At 39.1% G+C, this 13,160-nt stretch overlaps 1 pseudogene; it reads right to left on the bottom strand.

The window, feature by feature from the left end:
* Positions 1-353: 353 nt before the first annotated feature.
* On the bottom strand, positions 354-643 carry LOC116884862 (annotated as a pseudogene).
* Between the last annotated feature and the right edge of the window lie 12,517 nt (positions 644-13,160).

Here is a 13,160-nt window from a genome sequence, read left to right as displayed (position 1 = left end):
ATGCTTTGTACTGTAGAATATAAAACTAACCCCCTCTATGGAATGTTATGGTGACCCCCGAGACAGTCACAGCCTCTCCTGATTCAGCATCCTGCTATTTTCTGGTTGTACCAAAACAAAACAAAACAAAACAAAACAAAAACAAACAAACAAACAAAAACCAACCAGCAAATGATTTAACCTCTTAAAAAAACCATTTACACTTAAAAAATGGGATGAGGTGGGATTCCCTCACCTTTTAAAAGTGTTTCTAGAGCTACTAAAAAACTTGCATTTACAAAATAGTTAATAAAAATATTCCTCTGGATTGTACAAGAAGGGAGGCAGGGACCACTGACAGACATGATGGATGCTTAGTCGGACTTCGCTTCTTTCTCTTCCTCAGAGACTGGACTGATTTTCCGTCTCTCCATTTTCTGCAGGCAGATCTGTAGTTTGCTGGTCAGCCACTTCAGCCTGTTTGCCCTTCGCTCCCCTCTTCCCTTTTATCTGCGCTTTTTTTTGTCTGATGCTTTATCCTTTCCCGTGGCCTTTTTCGGTTTCGCGTCTACCTTGGCAGGGGCGGGCTTGGCCGACAGCCTCGCGGAGCAGCGCTTGGGCTCCGCCCTCGCCACTCCATCGCGCTAACCTTCCTCTTGGACATCGTGGTGGCGCGGGGTGGGAGAGGAGAGCTGAGAAGCCAGATCTGTCACAGAGCTGCACTGCCTAGCTGCCACCACACGAACTGCTCTCTTATTCTCTTGGCTATACCTCTCTGGACAGCTCTTTAGTTCTCCATTGGGGTCAGATTTTGAAGGTCTCATTCTCTAGTCAAATGCCACAGGTAAGATAATTCAAAGTGCAGTGCCCACTAATAAAAGAAACTGAGCTCTAGCTCCAGTGGTAGGACTCAGTATTCTCATGGTTTTACTTTACAAAGGAGCTTATTGAACTTTAAGAGTGCCAAAATATTTACAGGCTCGTAATAGTTTCAAGACAATCTAATGTAACTTAATTAGAAGTAAGAGATACCTTCCTTTAGGACAATGCTATTTCTGATGAAAATGATAGGTAATTTTCAATGTAAAACTTCCTCACTGCATGTAATAGCTGGTGCTAGGAGAGAAGACCCGACTCTGTACCTGCCAATAATTCTACCCTGGTCCGTGGTCACTTCGAGACGAGCGATACTTCAGGTTGTCAGGAGTTCTCAGATATTGCAAATTTGAGCTAGTGTCCCAAGGCTAAAACCTTTTGAGCTTATTGCTTCTTTCAGGCAGCCTCATGGAAAAGGCAGTTTGTGGACATAAAGCTAACTTAGAGAAGTAGTAGGGAGCAACTGGAGTTTCTACCCTTGTGGCTTAAAATTCTGTTTTCTCCAAGCTAAGCTAGGCTTCCTTCATGGAAAGCCAACCATACCCTAACTAATAAAAGTACGAGGGCTGTGCAATTACTTGCTGGCATTATTTGTCAGTTGAGGTTTTTTCCCTATATGAATATATTTTATTTCTTCTAAAGAATTTGGATTGCCTGCTTTATAGCTTTGGTATCTTTTGTACATAAAGACACTTACTTTTATAGAGATGAGTGCTACAGATCTTAATTTCTCTCTATCTTTTTTGGTTAGCTAAAATAAAATTAGCAATGCTTTAAACTACTCGGTGTTCATTTTCTGTTTAACAGTTTATTATGCAATTGTATTTTCTATTAGCAATTGAATGGTTTTTATTTTTATTTATTGCAATGTTATAAGGGGGCAATTATGATAGAATATGTAAAAATTCCAAGATCATAAATCAATACTATTGCCAAGCAACCCAGTAGAATTTAAGAACTGATAATTACTATAATAATTTTGTTCAAACTTTTAAAAGAATTTCATACCTACAATACAAATAGATGTGGGGCAGTGACCATGCCAGGAAACTTGGTAAGGTTGAGTAGGTTCAGAAACCTCATACCTGAGGATGGTGTTTCACTTCCTTGTGACTAGATTGCTGGCCTGGAACACATGACCACAACTTCCCACATAAGAACATGACCACTGTTCACATAGCACAGGACACAGAATTTTCCTTGCTAATGAGGTATCTAGATGGGCCCTGAGGATTTAGCCAATAAGCTTCCCTCCCTGGACATTCCTTCATGCAAAAGGTATTTAATCTCTGGGCCACCCTGAGGAAGTGTTTGTACTCATTTTCCATGTTGAACCGTGAATAAACAGTCAGAACAAGCAAGAACTGTCTCTCTAATCAAGGTCTGCCAAACACCCATCAAAGTGGAGACAGAACCTGTAGAGACCACCTCCAGTAGATAGGCACAGCCCACAGTTGAGGGATGGGACCACCCACCCATCTCAGCATTTTTAACCCAGAATTGTTCCTGTCCAATGAAAAGACAGGGACAAAAAATGGAACAGAGACTGAAGGAAAGGCCATCCAGAGACTGCCCCACCTAGAGATCCATCCCAGAGACCATACTCTGAAACTATTGCTGATGCCAAGAAGCACTTGCTAACAGGAGCATGGTATGGCTATTCCTTGAGAGTTTCTACCAGCATCTGACCAATACAGAAGCAGATACAGCCAACCATCAGACTCAGCCTGTGGACCCCAATGGAAGAGCTAGGGGAAGGACTGAAGTAGCTGAAAGGGATTGCAACCCCATAGGTAGAACAATACTAACTAACCAGGATTCCCTCCCAACCCCCACTCCCGCATTGTAGGCTAGCCTAGCTGGGAATTTCAGCAATCCTTTTGTCTCTGCCTCCCTACTGTTGGGTTTGCGAGGCTTTCTTGAGTCTGACTTCTTCAAGTAGGTTCTAAGGATTGAATTCAGGTCCTTTTGGTTTGTGTGGTAAGCCCTTGAATAACGGACATATCTCTCTGGCTGTTCACCTAGTTCTGTAGATAGCACTGGATTGGTAAAAATTTGAAAGTTTTATTTCTTTTCTTAGCTGGTAAAAAGCTAGCTGAGGTCAGGGGGGTTAAAGAAGCTAGGTATTAGGATTAGATGCCATAAAAGAACTGGATTAACTTAGTTGGAATGAATGACAACTGTAAACTAATTATCAAGAAACATGACTAAGGTACACATTACCAAGAAGAGGTAAGTGGACTGTAACCAAATACCTTCAAATAACATTGAGTAAAATGTAGATTGGGGATGTTTTAAATCAAATACTTATTTGCTTTTGAATCTGTTTTTTTTTTTTTTTAAAGAAAGGGTTTGTTAGAGCTGAAAAGAGAATCTGAGAAGATTTTGTTTTTTTCCACAAGAATTATACAAACTCCCAGGAAACAAATAAAAATACACAATATTCCTACATAAATCAGCTAATTATGGTTAGCTTGAAAGATGCATTGGTTCAATTCCAGTTGGACCTTTTCTGGCTTGCTCAATCTCTAGCTTCCAGGAAAAGGCAACATATTAACAAGTCATGGGCAACTTTTCTTAAGAACCATTGGGAAACATCAGTGACTCATTTGGGGGAGTAAACAAAAGGATTTTAAAAAGCTATTTCACAACTATAAATGGACGCTACAAATCTCTTTCTCACAGAACTTTGTAAAACATTTGCCAAAGAGGAAAAGGAAAAGAAAACAAAATGTTTTTCTGTGAAAAGCTCAGAGGAAATCTGTAAAAGCATAGGAACTCTAACATTGCAATTTGCTTTCAAACAATGTTGGAAGATTTCACATTTGTTTTGGCTGGTTTTGCTTTACGCTGCCCCGCCCTCTTATTTATATACTTCTCAGGGAGTATCTGGTAGGCAAGCCTGGGGTTGCTGACTTCAGCAGTAGTGGACTGATCTTTTTGCATTTCTTCAAGGTTGCCTGGGCCTCATAATTAGACCAAAGTCTTTAACATATGTGAACTTTGAGGTTCAAAGTAGTATCTGAAATGATACTAAAGAGTATACGAGATTGCTTATTGTACTCTTATCTTCTTAATTTTGAAATAATTGAAAATGTTTACAAAATGTCCAAATGGGTGAGGCTAGCAGGACCCTCCTTATCCCAAAAACACCAACTCTCAGAGCTTTGACACATTTATTTCTTTGCCTTCTATTTTGTCAGTTTTTTTCTTTTTTCCTAAAGAGTATCTTGTAACTCTACATGTTCTACTATGTACCACAAAGCAAGGGCACATTGTAAAATGGACTTGCCCAGGGAGAAAATGAGAAGGCAAAGAAACAAATGTGCCAAAGTATTGAGAGTTGTTGGTGTTTCTAGGATAAGGAGGGTCCTGCTAGTCTCACTCAGAAAATGCACACTGATTACCATCGGTATCACTAACTAAATCAAAGATCCTTCTTCTAGAACAACATTACTGTGATCTTTTAGACTGGTAAGCCAGCAAGGTATGTCCTGCATTAGCTACCAGGACTCACCAGATCCCTTGAAGCTAATGAGTACCCATCTCTCCTTTCTGTGTATGTCTTTTGTTCCAATTAATTAATCAATTAATCAATCAATTAATTAATTAATTAATTTTACATACTGAAAATAGCCCCCCACCATAAACAGTCTCATCTTCCATCCCCTTTCTTTTTGTCCTCTAAAAAGGAAGAGGACCCTACTGTATAACAAACCACCCTGGTACATCAAGTCACTGCAGAACTAGGTATATTCTCTCCCACTGAGGTGTGACAAAGCAGCCCAGTTAGGGGAACAGGATAAACAGTCAGGAAACAGAGGGTCAACCCCTGCTCCAGTTGTTGGGGACCCATATGGTGACCAAGCTGCATATCTGCTACACATATTTGTGAGGGGGGCTGTAGATACAGCATGTGTATGGTCTTCGGTTGGTGGTTCAGTCTCTGGGAGCTCTCAGGGGTCCAAGTTAGTTGATGCTGTTGGTCTTCCTGCAGAGTCCCTATGCCCTCCAGCTCTCTCGATCCTTCCCCGAGCTCTTCTGCAATACTGTGTGTACTCCATCCATTGTTTGGCTGTGGGTTTCTGCATCTATTTCAGTCAGTTATGGGGGTCGAGCCTCCCAGAGGGCAGTTATGCTCGACTCCTTTCTACAAGCATAGTAGAGTATCACTAACAGTGACAGGGATTGCTTTTTGCTCATGTATATGTATATGTATATATATATATATATATATAAAATTTGATGTATTTAAAAGGTGGTCTTTAAGCCATCAGTGTTCTCTCTCAGTATCATCTAAAAATATCTACTTTTGTTGCCTTCGTGTTGGGGACTATTTTAATTTCATTAACATTTTGTTGATTATCAAGCTCCTACTGACTAGAATTTATGCTTATTGATTACTTTCATCTTATGTGGATGACCACTCTGGTGGTTGGCAAACCATATTTTACAATTTCCTTCACATTTCGTACCTCTTCTCTTCTAATTTTTAAAAATTTTTCCTCTGTATAGACATAAATGAGTAATATATTTATATAAATATATGTAAACACTTATTTTCATTTATCTGTTTATGAAAGCATGGAACAAATTAACTTGCGTTTTATTCATTGAATTGTCATAATATTTTAAGTATTATTTTGATGTTTACATCATCATAGGTTGATCCCTCTATCATGCATGCTTCTAGCTTTTGATTCCTCTCTGGTATAACATGTTCTATCCTCATCTTAAATGTTCATTCTGTATTCATTGGTCTCAGCTCCACAGTAAACCACTTTTCCAAGACATCATACTTCCTTCAAGATAAGTTTATTGATTAAAGGTAAAATCTTATTGTTTGGTGTGCATATTGGTAGAATGATTTCATTCCTCGTGGTTTCTCTTAGCAAAAGGAGTATGGACTATCTACAGGCATAAAAATGTATATGTCATTATGATCTATATAAATTATATACTTAAAAAGCATCAAAGGCATAAAATATATGCTTATAAATTTATGCCTTTTGTGTACATGTACATAGTCATGTATATATCTAACTTTCATGTAAATTTATGTACACACGATCCTGGAAGTCTGAACTTCTCTTTGATAGTTACTTATCATTTTTTTTTTGGTTCTTTTTTTTGGAGCTGGGGACCGAACCCAGGGCCTTGCGCTTCCTAGGCAAGCGCTCTACCACTGAGCTAAATCCCCAACCCCGTTACTTATCATTTTGTATGTCACATGTGGGAAGACTGTGAACATGCTGTACCATGGAAAACCTGTGGTTGATGTAGGGCAACTTGCTGGATTTAATGCTTCTCTTAACCACGTTGGTCCCAGAAAATCAAACATATATTGCCAGGTTTGACCTGAAGTGACTACCTGTTGAGGCATCCTGTTGGCCCAAGTCTGAACGTCATATGTTTAAAAGTATTTGTTTTTAAATGGAACACTGAGGACACAATAAGAGTTTCACTGAAATTTAGTTTTCAGCTACTTCTTTCACAGCTTAGTTCTTTTGAGACCAAATAATAGCACGAAAAAGCAAGTGTTCCCTTACTGCTGCAGACAGTTGATTGTGGTCCTCCAGAGAAAGCCTGGCTTCTGTTTCTTCCTTCCCAACGGGGCAGGTGTTCATTTGAGACAGCTGGGAAAGTACTTGGGCATCTCTTGGCACTCATTTGCTCAATTTTAAAGTTAGTGGAAAAGTTTTAGCACGTGGAATGGGAAATAAGATCTCTCAGCTCTCAGCAGAGTGTTCTAGATTATACTACCATAATTGACAGCCAGAACATCACAGAAAGTGAAGGGGGCTTAGGATGTATAGAAAGAAACTTGTCTCAGTTTTAGAGATAGGAGAGTAGGGTTGTCACTGGAACCCACATGAAGAAGCAGAGGAAAAGTGGTGGGTGTTATTTTGGGACCCTGGTATCCCTGCCTCTGTGAAGATGTTTTAACTAGCCATAATGGTAACTTCTTCATAGGAACCTCCCTTTGGTGAAAATGTTATTTTGTATAGTTCATGGCCATGCACCAACAGTTTGTATTGAATGACAGATGAATGAAACAATATAATTGACCAATCCTTGATTTCCAGCTGAGGGCCAATGTAAAGGGACACAGGTTTCAGAACTTAGTGGAATTTGTAACTTCTTAGTTTCTGCTCACCTAATTTTCATCCTCTTTCCCACAGCTGCTAATCCTGATAGCAATCCCTAATCAATGCCCAATTCTTGTTTTTATTAGATAAATTTCTTTATTTACATTTCAAATGTTATTCCCTTTCCTGGTTTCCTGACCATAAGCTCCCTATCCCCTCTCCTTCACCCATGAGGGTGTCCCCCCTCCCATCCCCCTTACCATAGCCTCTGACATTCCCCTGCACTGGGAAGTCCAACCTTGGCAGGACCAAGGGCTTCTCCTTCCACTGGTGCCCAACAAGGTCATCCTATGCTACATATGCAGTTGGAGTCATGAGTACCCCCTGTGTAATTTTTGTTTGATCTTTGGGGTGGTCTGGCTGGTTGATATTGTTGTTCTTCCTATGAAGTTGCAAACCTCTTCAGCGATTAGAATTCTTGCCCTATTCCCCTTTGAGGTCCCTGCGCTCAGTCCAGTGTTTGGCTGTGTACATCCACATCTGTATTGGCCTGGTTTGGCAGAGCCTTTCAGGGGACAGCTAAACCAGGCTCCTGTCAATAAGCATTTCTTGGCATCAGCAATAGTGTCTGAGTTTTGTGTCAGCAGATGGGTTGAATCCCTAGGTGGGGCAGTCTCTGGATGGCCTTTCCTTCAGTTTCTGCTCCACCCTTTGTCCCTGCAATTCCTTTTGACAGGAGGAATTCTGGGTTAATATTTTTGAGGTGGGTGGGTGGCCCCGTTTCTCATCTGGGGGCTGTGCCTATCCACTGGAAGTGGTCTCTACAGTTTCTATCTCCCCTTTGTTGAGTATTTTGGCTAAAGTCCTCCCTGTTGGGTCCTCGGAATCTCTTGGGTCCCTGGCATCTGGGACTCTTTAGTGGTTACCTCCAGTCCCCCTCCCACACTACTAAATATCTACTTTCAAATTCCTGACCCTGCATATTTCTCCTCCATCTACTTCTGTATCTGAACTGGAACTGGCCCCTCCTTTTGCCTTCTCCTTCCTCTCTCCTGCCCAGATCCCTTTCTTCCTCTACTTCCTAGAGATTATTCCCCCTACTGAGTAATACTTTAGCATCCGCACTTTGGTGTGATCTTCTTTCTTCTTGAATTTCATATGGTCTGTGAGTTGTATCATGGGTATTCCTAGTTTCTTTTTAGCTAATATCCATTTATTAGTGAGTGCATACCATGTATGCTTTTTTGTGACTGGGTTACCTCACCCAGGATGGCATTTTCAAGTTCCATCCATTTACCTGCAAATTTCATGAAGTCATTGTTTTTAATAACTGAGTAGTATTCTATTGTGTAAACATAACAAATTTTCTGTATCCATTCCTTTGTTGAGGGATGTCTAGGATCTTTTAAGCTTCTGACTATTATAAATAAGACTGCTATAACATAGTGGAGCATGTGTCCTTGTTATATGTTGGAATATCTTTTGGGTATATGCCCAGGAGTGGTATAGCTGGGTCTTCAGGTAGAACTATTTCCACTTTTCTGAGAAACCACAAGACTGATTTCCAGAGTGGTGGTACCACCTTGCAATTTCACCAGTAGTGGAAGAGTGTTCCCCTTTCTCTACACCCTCGCCAGCATCTGCTGTCACACGACTTTTTGATTTTAGCCATTCTGATTGGTATGCGGTGCAATCTCAGGGTTGTTTTGATTTGCATTTACCTGATGGCTACGGATATTGAACATTTCTTTAGGTGCTTCTCAACCATGTGAGATTCCTTAGTTGAGAATTCTCTTTGTAGCTCTGTACCCCACTTTTAATAGGGTTATTTGGTTCTCTGGTGTCTAACTTCTTGAGTTCTTTGTATATTTTGGATATTAGCACTCTATTGGAGATAGGGTTGGTAAATATCTTTTCTCAATCTGTGGATTGCCATTTTGTCCTATTGACACTGTCCTTTGCCTTTCAGAAGCTTTTCAATTTTATGAGGTCCCATTTGTCACTTGTTGTTCTTAGAGCATAAGTCATTGGTGTTCTTTCCAGGAAAATTTCCCCTGTGACAAGGTGTTCAAGGTTCTTTCCCATTCTCACTTCTATTAAATTCACCACAGCTGGTTTTATGTGGAGGTAAGGGATCCACTTGGAAATGAGCTTTGTACAAGGAGATAAGAATGGGATAATTTGCATTCTTCTACATGCTGACTGCCAGTTGAAACGGCACCATTTGTTGAAAATGCTTTTTTCCATTGGATAGTTTTTGCTCCTTTGTCAAAGATCAAGTGACCATTGGTGGGTGTGTTCGTTTCTGGGTTTTCAATTCATTCCATTGAGCTACCTGACTGTTTCTGTACCCATACCATATCGTTTTTATCACTATTGCTCTGTACTATAGTTTGAGAACAGATGTGGTTATTTCCACAGAAGGTTTTTTTGTTTTTTGTTTTTTTATTGTTGAGGATGATTTTGATATCCTGGGTTTTTTGTTATTCCAGATAAATTTGAGAATTGATTTTTCTATCTCTGTGAAGTTTGATTTTTGATGGGATTGTATTGATCTGTAGATCACTTTTTGCAAGATGGCCATTTTTACTATATTAATCCTGCCAATCTGTGAACATGGGAGATCTTTCCATCTTCTGAGGTCTTCTTCATTTTCTTTCTTCAGAGATTTGAAGATTTTGTTATACAGATCTTCCACTTGCTTGGTTAGTATTATACCAAGATACTTCATATTATTTGTGACCATTGTTAAGGGTATCATTTCTCTAATTTCTTTCTCAGCCTGTTTATCTTTTGAGTAGAGGAAAGCTACTGATTTCAGTTAATTTTGTATCCAGCCACTTTGCTGAAGTTGTTTATCAGTTGTAGGAGTTCATTCATGGACATTTTTTTTTTTTGCGGAGGTGGGGGTCACTCATGTATACTATCATATCATCTGAGAATAGTGTTTTACTGATTTTAGTGGGATTGCTTCAAGTTTCTATTTCATTTGATGTTGCCTATTGGCTTGCAACATATTTCTTTTATTATACTTAGGTATAGACCTTGAATTCTTATTCTCTCCAATATGTATAGCATGAAGGGGTGTTGTATTTTGTCAAAGACTTTTCCAGCATCTAATGAGATGATCATGTGGTTTTTGTTTATACAGTGTATTACATTGATGGATTTCTGTATATTGAACCATCCCTGCATTCCTAGGATGAAGACTATTTGATCATGATGGATGATCGTTTTGATGTGTTCTTGGATTCTGTTTGCAATAATTTTATTGAGTATTTTTGCATCAATATTCATGAGAGAAGTTGGTCTAAAGTTCTCTTTCTTTGTTGGGTCTTTGTGTAGGTTAGGTATTAGTGCAAATGTGGCTTCATAGAAGGTACTATGTAGTGTTTCTTTTGTATTTTATGAAATACTTTGGCAAGTATTAGTATTAGGTCTTTTTTAAAGGTCTGATAGAATTCTGCATTAAAACCATCTGGTGGGGTTGGGGATTTAACTCAGCGGTAGAGCGCTTGCCTAGGGAGCGCAAGGCCCTGGGTTCGGTCCCCAGCTCCGAAAAAAAGAAAAAAAAACCATCTGGTGCTGGGGAGTTTGGGTTGGGAGACTTAATGATTGCTTCTATTTTCTTAGGGATTATGGGACTGTTTAGATGGTTTATCTGATCCTGATTTAACTTTGGTACTTGGTATTGGTATAGAAAAACATTTCATCTATATTTTCCAGTTTTGTTGAGTATAGACTTTTGCAGCAGGATCTGATAATTTTTTTAATTTATACATTTTCTGTTGCTATCTCTCCATTTTCATTTCTGATTTTGTTAATTTGGATACTGTCTCTGTGCCCTCTGGTTAATCTGGCTAAGGGTTTATCTATCTTGTTAATTTTCTCAAAGAACCAGCTCCAGTTTTTGTTGATTCTTTGTGTAGTTCTTTTTGTTTCTACTTGGTTGATTTCAGCCCTGAGTTTGATTATTTCTTGCCATCTGCTCCTCTTGGGTGTATTTGCTGCTTTTTTGTTCTAGAGCTTTGAGGTGTGCTGTCAAGCTGCTAGTGTATGATCTGTCCAATTTCCTTTTAGATGCATTCAGAGTTATGCATTTTTTCTCTTAGCACTGCTTTCATTGTGTCTCATAAGTTTGGGTATGTTGTGTCTTCATTTTTATTAAATTCCAAAAAGTCTTTATTTCTTTAATTTTTCTTTATTTTTGCCTGACCAAGTTATCATTGCGTAGATAATTGTTATGCTTCCCCGTGTATGTGGGCTTTCTACTGCTTTTGTTGTTATTGAAGACCAGTCTTAGTCCATGATGATCTGATAAGATTCATAGGATTATTTGAAATCTTCTTGTGTCTGTTGATGCTTGTTTTGTGACCAATTATACGGTCAATTTTGGAGAATATACCATGAGGTGCTGAACAGAAGGTACAAACTTTTGTTTTAGGATGAAATGTTCTGTAGATAACTGTTAAGTCAATTTGCTTCATAACTTTTGCTAGCTTCACTGTGTCTCTGTTTAGTTTCTGTTTCCATGATCTGTCCATTGGTGAGAGTGGGGTGTTGAAGTCTCCTACTATTATTGTGTGAAGTTCAATGTCTGCTTTGAGCTTTATTAGTGTTTCTTTTACACATGTGGGTGCCCTTGCATTTGGGGCATAGATTTTCAGAATTGAGAGTTTCTCTTGGTGGATTTTTTTCCTTTGATGTGTATGTAATGTTCTTCCCCATCTTTTTGATAACTTTTGTTTGAAAGTCCATTTTATTGGATACTAGAATTGCTACTCCAGCTTGTTTCTTGGGACAATTTGCTTGGAAAAAAATTTCCAGTCTTTTAGGTAAAATTTATATTTGTCACCGAGATGTGTTTCCTGTATGCAGCAAAATGCTTGCTTCTGTTTTTGTATCCAGCCTGCTAGTCTATGTCTTTTTTATTGGCAAATCGAGCCCATTGATGTTAAGAGAAATTAAGGACTAAGGGTTGTTGCTTCCTGTTATTTTTGTTGTTAGAGGTAGAATAATGGTTGTTTGTTCTCTTCTTTTGTGTTTGTTGTAAGAAGAATAGTTTCTTGCTTTTTCTTGGGTGTAGTTTCCCTTCTTGTGTTGGAGTTTTCTTTCTATTGTTCTCTGAAGGCATTATCCTTTTAAAGAATTAGAAACATAAAATATATATCTAAGTTCTACTCTCCCCCCGGTGAGAGTATCTTAAGTAAAATGGCTCATCATTTTTCCTAGCTACTTGTGTGCCAGTCCTCTCAGGATGTCTCCGTAGCTAAATATAGGTGCCAACATGACTTGCACATAGGCATATTGTTCACCAGAGTGATTTGATAAAGGCTAGGATTGGCAGAAGTTGCCTGAATAGGCTGGACCAGGGCCCCTTCCACAGATGTAGCAGATGTGCAGCTTGTTTTTCATATGGGTCCAATAACAATTAGAGTGGGGCTGTCTCTGACTCTGTTGCCTGCCTTTGGATCCTTTCCCCATAGTTGGGCTGTCTTGTCTAGTCTTGGTGGGAGAGGACCACTTAGTTCTGCTGTAATTAGATGTATCATACCCATGGAGCCCTGCCATTCTCTGAGGAAAAGAGGTTGGGGGAGTGGAGAAGGAGGTGGTGGGATGGGAAAAGAGGAGGGAGATCCTGCAATCAGGCTGTAACATAAGTGAATACATTAAGGAGAAAAAGAAACAGAGGCCCAAAAAATTAAAAAAAAATTCTCATCTGCTTAGTCTAGTTTGCTTAAATCTTGGGCTCAACTGAGAGAGCTCATTGCAAATACCCTTGTACAATGTCCAGTTAATTCTCTAGCATTTTCCTTTTGGATCTTATCCACCTGGTTCTGACCAACAAGTTCATTAAATTTGATTTTGTTTTTGTTTAAATGGTTTTCAAATTCATTGAGGTACCTCATACCACCTTGGTGCTTTGCACAGTATTATCTTTTTTTGCCTCTTTTCTTCCTTATCTTTCTTTAAGATGCTTCACAGGTACTTGTCTGGCCTCTTCTTAAGTTCCACAATATTGAATTTATTGATTTATACTTCTGGTATTTATTTACTTTTTGTGTGTGACTGCTCAATTGACTTTGTCAATAGACTATGCATTCCTAGCTTTTCAAACAATACCTGCCGGATAATATATAACTCCAGTATATTTTCTCTACTAAATAAGTTCCTTGAAAACTAGAACAGAATCCTATCTCTGTTATGGTGTGTTCT

This window comes from Rattus rattus, chromosome 15, assembly GCF_011064425.1.
Source record: "Rattus rattus isolate New Zealand chromosome 15, Rrattus_CSIRO_v1, whole genome shotgun sequence".
Classification (NCBI taxonomy): Eukaryota; Metazoa; Chordata; class Mammalia; order Rodentia; family Muridae; genus Rattus; species Rattus rattus.
Note: the sequence above shows the minus strand (reverse complement) of the source record. Positions and strands in the feature narration are given on the sequence as shown.